The following is a 12,032-nucleotide window of genomic DNA, read 5'->3' on the forward strand; positions in this document are numbered from 1 at the left end:
TGCTGTTTCCTAACTGAGCAAGGAATATCAGGGTATAAAATCATACACATCTGAAATGATTTTGGAAAGTGATTCATATGAGCCAGCCCAGAGCCCATGTGGCTGGCCGAAAGGACTCTATTCCTGCTGGAGCAGAGACGGAATCTGGGACTTGAATGTTCACAAAGTTGTTTCCTTTAGCACCAAGTCCAGCATAGAGAATACGGATGACACCCAGAGTTGCTATAGAGATTGCAGGCATAGGAGTTGGGAAATCTAACTGGGCCAATAAACTGGAGCGTGGGAAGGATTTTGAACTACACAAGGAGAACAAAGCTGTCTATAGGCTCCTTGAAACTCTTCTCATGAACATCAATTCACACTGTAGACTCACTACCCAGTACTCATTCTCCTTTGTTCCTATTCTGGGAACTATTCTCTCTGGTTTTCAAGAAAAGCCACCCCTGTCCAGCTGAGGAGTAGAGGTGGTCTTGATTAGACTAGAACAGCTCTCCTGCTTGGCCTTCATCAGCATCACCTGGAGGGTTTAACAATCAGACTGTGGGATCCAACCACACAATGTCTCTAACTCAGGAGGTAGGGGTGGGCCTGAAGCTATATTTCTAAAAAGTCTAGATGCTGTTAATACTGCTGCTCTGGGGTTCACATTTGAAGAAACACTCCCAAACCAATCAGCATATAGCATTTTCACAGCTTTCCCTGAAAGATCGGATGATTCTCACTGCTCCTACAGCCTAGACAGAAGACTAGCAGACACTATGGATGGACACCAGGTGGTCTGTCTCCAGCCCTGCTCCTTCCAGGGCTCACATAGAGTCACTGACCCTGAGAACCATCTCTTAACCATGAAGCTTACCATGGAAGAAACTAGCAATGGAGGCTGGAGCGAGAAGAATCTAAGACCTTGATAAAACTGTGAAACTGCAGAACAGGACTACAGCACTGTGAGGTAGCAAATGTTTTGTTCACAAGTGACAAAATAACACATCTGCATAATACACCTACTTTGTCATGTATATGATCCAAGTTTGAGCCTGGCCCCACTGCAATGGAGGAAGCTCTGGTAGTGTGATGTTTTTCTATATGAAAAAAAAATTTTTTTAATCAGCACAAAGTAGTGACACCCCAATATGTGTGGGGGGGTCCTGTTCACTTAGCAGCCATAAGCAGCCATAAGCATTCCCCCCCCATAATCCAGGGGAACTCCTGAATCAGGAATTCATATTTTCATAGGATTTTGTTCTCCAGAAACATCCAGCTGTACAAATGTTTTTTTTTTTCCATACAGAATGTGTACACCTGGGTGATAGTTCTTACAAATTCTAGTTAATGAGTTAGACAGAAAGCACTATTTGAATACAAGCAAAACAGGACAGAAAAGAAAAGGAGCTCCACAACTTAAGTGAATTAATTCTATTATATTAATATTAAAACAGGGGCCAAATAGTAAGTCACCCACATGGGAGTCCCATGTCACCAGCACTAGGGAACTGGAGAGACTCTCCCTCTCTTTCTAACTGAAAATTTTAAAATAATGAACAAAGCAATAGGGAAGTAACAAAATTACACATGTCTAAGTTCCCAGGCTCCAGTACTGCAAAAATACCACCACCAACAACAACAAAATAGCAGCTGATACCAAGGACTATGCTGAGGGTGCAGGTAGCAGGAAGAAGGGTAAGGGAATCCTATGTGTAAGGTGTAGCAGGAGGTGTGTTCAGGAATTCATGATCAGGGGAACTGCCAAGTATGTGTGTGGGGCTGGAGGGAAGGGTAGGCTTTGAGAAGCCCCCTGCAGGGAGCTAGGAAGAAGTGACCTTTCCTCCTCCAAAGGACACTATTCTGTCTTCCTTACCCTATTCTAGAGAACAGACACCTCATCTTTATCACCGTGAAGGATTAGCCAGCATCAGGCTATTCTAATCACTGAGTATGTTCATTCATTCAACTCCCCACAACAAGCTTCTGGGTTTACTACTCAGCACAGTTTTGCAGTTGAGAAAAGCAGCACATAAATTTACCCATGGTGATAAAGCTAGTTAGCCTTATGGGAGTTAGGCTCCAGATAGCTCAAAGAATAAAATTAATGATTTTGGAAGATGTGTGTGTTCAGACCTTAGGGATATTTCTCTGTTAGAGCACAGAATGTGCATGCCTAAAACTCTAGAAGGTCCGGATCCAATCTTTGGAACTACCATATGCTATAGTTGAGTACTTTGATGTCCCTCTCTGTCTCTGTCTCTCTCCCTTCCCTCCCCTGCCCCACACACACAACGTTTGCAATGAGAACATTTGTTCACTGAAAAGGCCTAGGAGCACTAACACTGAAGCAGCAATGAGCACACCTAACATCCAGAGTTTAGATTTTCAGTGCATTCTCTACTGAAAGGAATCTGGGTACTTTGGAGAAAGGGAAAGAGCCAGAAAGAACAAGTTTGAAGGATTTTGTACCAGAAGAGTAGTCCTCAAAAAATGAGGACAATTCTAAATGGATTTTTAAAAGTTGGCTTGAAAAAGTGCCTACTGGCCAAGTCTGCAACAATTTAAGCAACAAAATGAAGAGTAACAAACTATAATCTACTGAGAAAACACACACACTGATTTGTGAGTTCAGAGATGCAAATCAAAGAATAAAAAAAGGAAAAATATAAACTTCCCCTTATAGTATAATTCCAACCAAATATAGAAATATGGAATTATAAAACCACCATCTGTCAACTATCACAGCAATTGACTTAGTTAAGAATATCAATGGATTTTAAAACTTGCAGGTGAAAATAAGAAGAGTAACGGTATATTTATATAATCTTAAATTATCTTCCTATGAAATACATACTAGAAAGATGGTAATTTTTCTGTCAGGAAATCTGACATTCAACCAAGTGACCAAACAACACAACCAGTGAGTGACACCAAAGAATAGTATATGACCCCTCACAGCAACACAACACAGTATCACTCCTGTTGCTACTCTTGCCAACAGTGCACAACCTAAAGTCAAGTATAAGGAAAGTACAGGCAAAACCAAATTGAAGGGCATTATTAAAATAAACTAGCAGAAAAGGCTGCAATCTTTAAAAAAAAAAAAAAAGTCGGGAGTCGGATGGTAGCGCAGCAGGTTAAGTGCACATTGCACAAAGCACCAGGACTAACACAAGGATCCCTGTTCGAGCCCCTGGCTCTCCACCTGTAGGGGAGTCGCTTCACAGTGAGGTGAAGCAGATCTGCAGGTGTCTATCTTTCTCTCTCCCTCTCTTTCTTCCCCATCTCTCTCCATTTTTCTCTGTCCTATCTAACAATGACGACATCAACAACAATAATAACTACAACAACAATGAAAAACAACAAGGGCAACAAAAGGGATAATAAATATTTTTTAAAAGTCAATGTTATGAATACACAGAAAAACTCAGGAAGTGTTACAAATTAAAGCAATGAGTAATTTTGCCCTTTCTATTGCTTTATAAAGGGTGTTATTGGGGTGTTGGCAAGACCTGAACAAAAGACCTACAGATTGAATAGTATGTCAACACTAAATTTCTTGATTTTAGTTGTACAATTGCTAGTAAGATGTCATGTTTTCAATAAACAACAAAGTATTTAGAAGTGAAGGGTCATGGAGCTGGGCAGTAGTACAGCGGGTTTTGCACATGGCGCAAAGCACTAGGGCCAGTGTAAGGATCCTGGTTCAATCCCCCAGCTCCCTACCTGCAGGGGGTCGCTTCACAAGCAGTGAAGCAGGTCTGTATATGTCTATCTTTCTCTCCTCCTTTCTGTCTTCCCCTTCTCTCTCCATTTCTCTCTGTCCTATCCAACAACAGCAGCAGCTATGGCAACAATAACAACTACAACAAGCACAACAACAAGGGCAACAACAACAACAACAACAAAAGATGTTTTTAAAAAAGTGAAAGTTCATAAGTATGACATGAATATGAAAGAAGGATAAAGCAAACTTAGCAAACATCAATATTTGTAGATGCTAGGTAATATGTATCTGGGAATTCTTTACACTATGCTTGCAATTCTTAGTGAATTTAAAATAACACCAAAATGAAAAAAAGAAAAGAAAGCAAGGTCTGCAATAAATTCCTGGGAATAACATTTTTAAAAAAATATTTATTTATTCCCTTTTTTGTTGCCCTTGTTTTATTGTTATAGTTATTACTGTTGTTGTTATTGATGTCATCGTTGTTGTATAGGACAGAGAGAAACAGAGAGAGGAGGGGAAGACAGAGAGAAGGAAAGACAGACACCTGCAGACCTGCTGCTTCACTGCTTGTGAAGCGACTCCCCTGCAGGTGGGAAGCCGGAGGCTCAAACAGGGATCCTTACTCTGGTCCTTGCGCTTTGCGCCACGTGTGCTTAACCCGTTGTGCTATCACCCAACTCCCGGGAACAATATTTAAGATGGGATTTTTCTTAGCACTGAGAGATAAAATGAAGCAGGCCTGTCTTGATGTTAATATTGCCCCCCTCAGAGCATCTGTTTCAGGACACTGAAAAATGCTCATTTGAAGAGTCTCTCAAGACCAGCTCATTAATCAAGTTCCACAAAAGAAGCAAGGACATAATGAAGCCCTCCTCACTAGGGATTTCTGCTGTGATTTTTGTTGTTGTTGTCTGGTTGGTTGGTTTTTTGTTTTTTTTTTTGGAAAAACTAAACCAGTAGCTGATGATGCTATGGGGACCTTCATATTATACAAAGTCTATACAGGAGGGGTTTTTATAGGAAACTAGGCATTAAGTCTTGGTTAAAAGTCTCCCCTCATATGGATCAACCTGTCAATGCCCAGGTCCAGCAGAGGAGCAATTACAGAAGCCAGACCTCCAACCTTCTGCATCCCATACTCCCAGAGGGATAAAGAATAGGGAAACTTCCAATGGAGGGGATGGGATATGGCACTCTAGTGGTGGGAATTGTATGAATTGTATCACTCTTATCCCACAATCATTAACATTGTATTAAATCACTAATAATAATTTAAAAATAAGTTGAAAATAAGGAAACACAAAGCAGAACTTGGACTGCAGTTGGTGTATTGCACCCAAGTAAAAGACAATGAGGGGTGGAAGGTAGGGTTCAAGTCCTGGAACAAGATGACAGAGGAGGACCTAGAGGGGGTTGAATTGTTATGTGGAAAACTGAGAAATGTTACACATGTACAGACTACTGTATTTTACTGTTGACTGTAAACCATTAATCCCCCCAATAAAGGAAAAAAATTAAAATTAAAAATAAAAAAGAATAACTAAGTTAAACACCTAACTGTAGATGAAACTTAGAAAAAAAGATGGTAAGATATGAATGCATTAATATATCAACCTGTTCAATAACTGTGACATATCTGCCACATTGAAGATATTAGTGCATGGTGTAAAGGAACTCTCTTTACAATCTTCTCAATTTCCCTTTAAACTCAAATGTATATTGAAATAAAATATTTATTTTTAAAAAAGTTTCCCCCTCCATTCTGTCTTACTGGGTCTTTAAATGTTAAACTGTGAGGTGGGGTCTGGAGCCTGCTGGCAGCTAAAACATCTCAGCATTTCTGTTTGACCCTTCCACTGCATTAGCAGATTTGCTGACTGTGGAGAATGCTTCCAGGTAGGCAGCTGGCTAAAAGAACTTGGACATACACCCTGTCTCTCTGGTGCTTTACAAAACTCAACACATAATATTTCACTTCATCCTTTCCTTAAAGTGTTTTTTAACATTCTAACATTCTGTTCAGTAATACAGAAAAAATCCAGTTTCCAAAACAATGTGACAAGCTACAATGTACAATGGGAGAACAGGACTTGTACCTTAGCAGATAAACACTCTAGAGCAGCACAGACAATTAAACAGATAAGTAGCTGCTAGAATTAATACAGCTGTCACTGTGCTCACTAGAAATGCAATACTCCTTCCACTACGAATTTGTCCAGCATCAATTTGTTTCAATGTAGTCTCCAGGGCAAATCCTCACAATAACTTGGATTTGTGGCTACAGAGGCATGTGTGCAAGACTCTGCAAGTAACCAGGCCTGTGGTGCTCCCATCCCCATGTAAGGTCACCCAGGGCAGCCTCCTGCTCTTCCTACATTAGTCCCCCAGCAAAACCACCACCCAGATCTTGCCACGTGGGCACTATCCTTCATCTTCAAAGAAATCAATTCAGTGAGTCTCCTAAGTGCCAATATTTCAGCAAAGAACTCCCAACACATAGTTCCTGCTTTGATGCAGACAAAATTCCTGTTTAAAACTTGGAATGGAGTTGGTGTATTGCACCAAAGTAAAAAACTCTGGGATGGGGAGAGGGTTCAGGTCCTGGAACATGATGGCCGAGGAGGACCTAGTGGGGGTTGAATTGTTGTGCAGAAAACTGGGAAATGTTACACATGTACAAACTATTGTATTTACTATCGACTGTAAACCATTAATCCCCCAATAAAGAATTAAAAAAAAAATCCTGTTTAAGAAAGTCTGTTTTCTGGTGGTGGGAACTGTGTGGAATTGTGTATCTCTTATCCTATGGTCTTGTCGACATTTTTTATTTTATGAATAAATTAAATTTTTTTAAGTCTGTTTTCAACCCACGGGGGAAGTGCTTAATTCTAGGAAAATCTCCACCTATTCCATGTAATTTACCGGTGTCCACAGCATCTAGGCTTCAAAACAAGCTCAGCAAAGTCAGTTCTGTTCTCCCCTTTTGGAGACGAAAAAATAAATAGAAGGGAGTTGGCAGGTCACAGATGCAGGCTTCATCCCCAGCAGCCTGTCCTATCCCAGCCCCACTGTGGCCACTGTGACCACCACCACCCCCAGGAGATGCACAGAGCAGAATTTCACCATAGCACCACACACACACACACACACACACACACACACACACACACACACACACGTCTCAGGCGACTTCAAATCCTACTCTCCGCGGCTTCTCGACGCAGCCAGCGGTGAAGCAGAAGGCAAGATGGCTTTCTAGGGGCTTTGCTTGTGTTTTCCTTCCAGAGTGTCCCCATAACCTGTCATCGTGGACGAGCCCGAGCATTATGCAACGTCAGGACGGGCCGCCGCTGCTCGGGCCTCCTCAATCCGGCGCCAGAGACAGAGAGAGCAGAGCACACGAGACGCGAGACACGTCCTGAGGGACCCGCGGGCCGCCAGACGACGGAACAAGTGCAGGGAGGGTGGCCCGCGTTCCCCGCTCACGTCAGGCCAGTCCTGTCAGCTCCGGGGCGCGCGGCCTCCTCCGGCTTGGGGGGATCACCCGGCCCTGCCTCACCACCCCCAACCCGGGGCGCCCGGCGCCCACCTGGCCACACCGCATCCGGATCGCGCTCTCCCCAGATGCAGATGCGTGCGGGCTGCGCCGTTGCTATGGCAACCGCGGGCGCGGGTACCGGGATGCGAGCGGAACTGCGCCCACCCGCCCGGACCCCGCCGCCCACCTACCTGGCTCCAGCCGTCCAACCCGCGCCCGAGACCCGCAGCGGCAGCGCCGCCGCCTGGTCGTGGGCTATGCCCCGGCTCCAGGTGCTGCTCCTTTTTGCCGTCCTCGTCCACCGCACCCGCGCGAGCCGCGAACCTGTCGCTTGCGCAGCAACTAGAACCCTGCGGCCGCTCCCGAGGCCTCACGCAGCCCCGCCAGCAGCGACCTCTTCACCCGCCACCGCCGCCGCTCCGGAGGCGCGCGCAGCCCAGCCCCGGCTACGCCCCGGATGCGCATGCGCGCGCCGAGTCCCACCCACCCTCGCGCTACGGCTCGGGCTCCACCTCCCAGCTGCAGGGGGACAGGTCCCAAGCGCAATTCTGGGTTCCCCCGAGACCCCACTCTCACCGAGGACTGGAGCGCCAGCAAGGACTTCTTGGTTTAACTGGGTGGTGATATCGCCGCCACTAGGAAATTAAACATCCAAGCCAGGGACAAGGAAAGATTAAAATTAGACTTTGGAAATACAGATAAGCTAAAGAAGAGAATTTTTTTTAAAAGAAGACATTCTTTATTATTATTATTTATTTTAATGAGAGAGAAAAAGACACAGTGAACGACCATAGCACTGCTCAGCTCTGGGTTCTGGTAGTGCTGAGAATTGAACCTGGGACCTCAGAGCCTCAGGCATGAAAATCTTTTGCATAACTATTATGCTGTCTCCCCAGCCTGAGGAAAATTCCTAGCATCCTTTCAGACAGCTTCTGACAGTATAAATAGACATTTACATACTTTCACTAACTATTACCCCGATGTTTTACTTTTCCATGGGATGAGAGATGGGCAAAATCATCAAAAGTTTCAGAAGAAATTTTTCACTTTACATGTGACAGTTCTGCTTGAGCAAAAGTAAATACTGGATTGAATATCAGCAGTTTCTTTTTGAGTGTTCAGATTTTCAGAGGGAAGATTTGTCCTTAAATATTATTGACTTAAAAACTTTTAATTTTAAAAAGTCAGAATAATTTTCAGTGTTCACTAAATGCAATGTGCACATTTCTATAGAAGCTATAGAAGCAAGCACTTGTAATTTGTTTTAAAAAGAAAAAATGTTAGGGGCCAAAAGATAAGTCACCGGGAGGTACTTACCTTGTTTTGCCATGTATAAGACCCAGATATGTGCCCCTACACCACATGGGAATGCAACCAGACTAGAACAAAGTCCAAACTGGAAGTCTGTCCTCTTTCCTTGTTCTCCCTGCCCCCCCCCCCCCCGCACCTATCTTAAATGAAGCTTGAAGGAACAATGTTAAGTGAGATAAGCCAGAAAGAGAAGAATGAATATGGAATGATTTCATTTGTAGGCAGAAATTAAGAAACAAAAACAGAAAGGGGAACACACGAAGTAATACGTGGACTGGGTTTGGTGTATTGGACCAAAGCTAAGGCCTCTGGGAAAGTTTACTTCAGTGGGTGGGGGTCAGGTTCAAACCTGGATTGAGCACATGACAAAGCAACATAGTATCCATGTGAGTTCTTTCATCAGTCTTATATCACAATATGTTTTAATTCACTTGTATGTTGAAGGATATTTGGTTTACAGTTTTTTGTAGATTTAAAATAAAGCTTTGACGAATAATTGTATATATGACGTTATATGGATATACACAGGGGTTTTTTTCTTGGATAATACCTAGAAATGGGATGCTGGCACATGTGATGCCAGGAATTAAAATCAGGAACTCAGACCTAAGAGTTCAACACTTTATCCACTGGGTTATCTCTAGAGTTGCAGGCACAGTTTCCTTTAATTCTTTCCTTTTTTCTTTTCTTTTTTTTTTCTTTGCCTCCAGGGTTATTTATTTTTTTCTAATTTAAGAAAGGATTAATTAACAAAACCATAGGGTAGGAGGGGTACAACTCCACACAATTCCCACCACCCAATCTCCATATCCCACCCCCTCCCCTGATAGCTTTCCCATTCTCTATCTCTCTGGGAGCATGGACCCAGGGTCATTGAGGGTTGCAGAAGGTAGAAGGTCTGGCTTCTGTAATTGCTTCCCCGCTGAACATGGGCGTTGACTGGTCAGTCCATACCCCCAGTCTGCCTCTCTCTTTCCCTAGTAGGTGGGTCTCTGGGGAAGCGGAGCTCCAGGATATATTGGTGGGGTCTTCAGTCCAGGAAAGCCTGGCCAGCATCCTGATGACATCTGGAACCTGGTGACTGAAAAGAGAGTTAACATACGAAGCCAAACAAATTGTTGAGCAATCATGGACCCAAAACTTGAAATAGTGGAGAGGAAGTGTTAGGGGGATACTCACTGCAAACTCTAGTGTACTTCTGCTTTCAGGTATATATTTTGCAGTAGTTTATGGATAAATGTGAAAATATGCTCTCTCTCACAGAAACTGGTGTATATCTAGGTTTTGGGACTTTGTTAGAAAGTGAACCACCTGAGATGAAATTAGAGTATACTATGAAAGGAAAGGTCTCCCCCAAACAATGAAGCTGAAGGGTTGTCATTCCACACGTGAAGTCTCTGGACACAGTCTGAAGTGAAGCATGTTGAGGTGGCAATCATTGTGTTGATTAGGTTGTGATCGGCAGATGCAATATTATTTGATATGGATTGGGGGAGGCATACGGGAAAGTGGGCCCTATCCAAGGGTTCCAGGACTGGGGGAAGTAGAGGCTCTATAGTGGAGATGTGAGGTTCCTGCTGTCTTAGGGTTCAAAAAGACAATCGATAGTTAATGTTATCATCACATTATTTGATAATTGGGTTAACTTTGAAAAGTCCTTTTGTTAGGGTTTGCTATACAGTACCCAGTATCTTGTATATAGCTGTGCTATTGGCTGCTTCTGATCTACTTGGTCTAGGCTTTTGAGAGAGTCTGCATATCAATTACACAGCCTATATATTAAAAAGATTCAGACTGTTTTAAAAAACTTCGAGACATACAATTAATTTTCCCCCTCTCATATTAATTAACTAGTGATTTATATGACTACATTTTACTAGGAGTGTACATAAACACCATTCCCACCCCCAAAAGACTGTGACCCATCCCTCCCACCCACTCCCACCCGCCACTGGCCCAGGAAGCTGCATGTCTACCTCTCACCACAGGGTTTTTACTTTGGTGCCCTAGCCTCCAGGGTTATTGCTGGGGCTCGGTGCCTGCACCATGGATCTACTGCTCCTTGAGGCCATTTTTTCCCCTTTTGTTGCCCTTGTTGTTGTAGCCTTGCTGCTATTATTATTGTTACTGTTGATGTTGTTTGTTGTTGGATAGGATAGAGAGAAATGGAGAGAGGAGGGGAAAACAGAGAGGGTGGAGAGAAACACAGACAACTGCAGATCTGTTTCATCACCTGTGAATCAACGCCTTGCGCCACGTGAGCTTAACCCCCTGTGCCGTAGCCTAACCCCCCCATTTCCTTTAATTCTAAATTTACTTACAACCAAAAAAAAAAAAACTCTAAAATCTTTATCTGCTAAATCAGGATCCTCTTCCAGGAAATTGCCCCTGTCAATCTTCTCCCCCTGTATATGGGTAACATTTCCCTGTGTCTTTGCATGTAAACTAGAGAAACAGCTGCTTACAATATAGAGAATTTTTTTTTTTTTGCCTCCAGGGTTATTACTAGGACTCGGTGCCTGCACTACAAATCCAGCCTTTGTTGTTGTTATTGTTATTATTGTCATTGCTGTTGTTGTTGTTGGACAGTACAAAGAGAAATCGAGATAGGAGGGGAATACAGAGATGGGGAGAGAAAGATAGATACCTGCAGACCTGCTTTACCACTTGTGAAGTGACCTCCCCCCCCTCCTCAGGTGGGGAGTCGGAACTCTAACTGGGATCCCTGCACCGATCCTTGTGCTTCGCTCCATGGGCACTTAACCCACTGCACTACCACCAGATCCCCTAGAGGATTCTTTTGTGTTCTGGTACTTCATTAAAAACTTTAGACTGGGGGAACTTTTGGTTTCATTTTAAATCTTTCATATTCAGGATTCTGTGAAGAAACTGAATTTTGACTGTATTTCCCTCTCTCTTTACATTGACTACTTCCTCTGGTTGCTTCTCTCCTCTCTAATACAAGTGCATGCATTTGAGACTGTGTGACCTTGGAGGCCCTCAAGGTGGCTATCTACTCCAGAAAATAAATCTTCTCTTCCTAGGTGTCAGCTTCTTCTAACACCTTTCTCTCTTTGCTGCTTCTTACAGCATTGCTCCCAAATATTTTTTTATTTTTTACCAAAGCACTGATCAGCTCTGGTTTATGGGGGGTTGAACCTGGGACCTGGAAGCCTCAGGTTTGAAAGTCTCATTGCATAACTACTATCTACCCCCCCACCCCCCAAATATTTTTAACCCATGGCACACAGTCAACATTTTTTTTTTCTAGCATGGAAAGGTATGGGCAAGCTGCTTACGGATTCAGCTTCGCCAGACCCTGTCTAAGAAATGTTTCTGGAGCACCAACTGAGAAGTTCTGTCCTAGTCCAAGATAAGGTGTTGGTTCTAGGGAAAAAGGAAAAGAAGGCTGCTTGGGTCAGAACTCCAGAGCTTATCAATTAAACTTGTAAGTACCCAAATTTATTCTCT

General features: G+C 43.3%; 1 protein-coding gene across 13 annotated transcripts in view; it reads right to left on the minus strand.

Annotated features, from left to right (window-relative positions):
- Positions 1 to 7,706, minus strand: part of INPP4A (inositol polyphosphate-4-phosphatase type I A) — a 133,290-nt gene extending 125,584 nt beyond the window's left edge. For 7 of the 13 annotated variants that reach the window (XM_060187489.1, XM_060187495.1, XM_060187494.1 and 4 more), the window contains exon 1: positions 7,442 to 7,706. The gene's annotated coding sequence lies outside the window, so the exon portion shown is untranslated. Of the gene's footprint in view, positions 1 to 1,005; positions 1,088 to 7,441 lie in introns of those variants that run through there. The other 6 variants (XM_060187498.1, XM_060187493.1, XM_060187496.1 and 3 more) reach the window with 3 other exon arrangements.
- Positions 7,707 to 12,032: the final 4,326 nt, after the last annotated feature.

This window comes from Erinaceus europaeus, chromosome 3 (assembly GCF_950295315.1).
Source record: "Erinaceus europaeus chromosome 3, mEriEur2.1, whole genome shotgun sequence".
In the NCBI taxonomy this organism is placed as follows: domain Eukaryota; kingdom Metazoa; phylum Chordata; class Mammalia; order Eulipotyphla; family Erinaceidae; genus Erinaceus; species Erinaceus europaeus.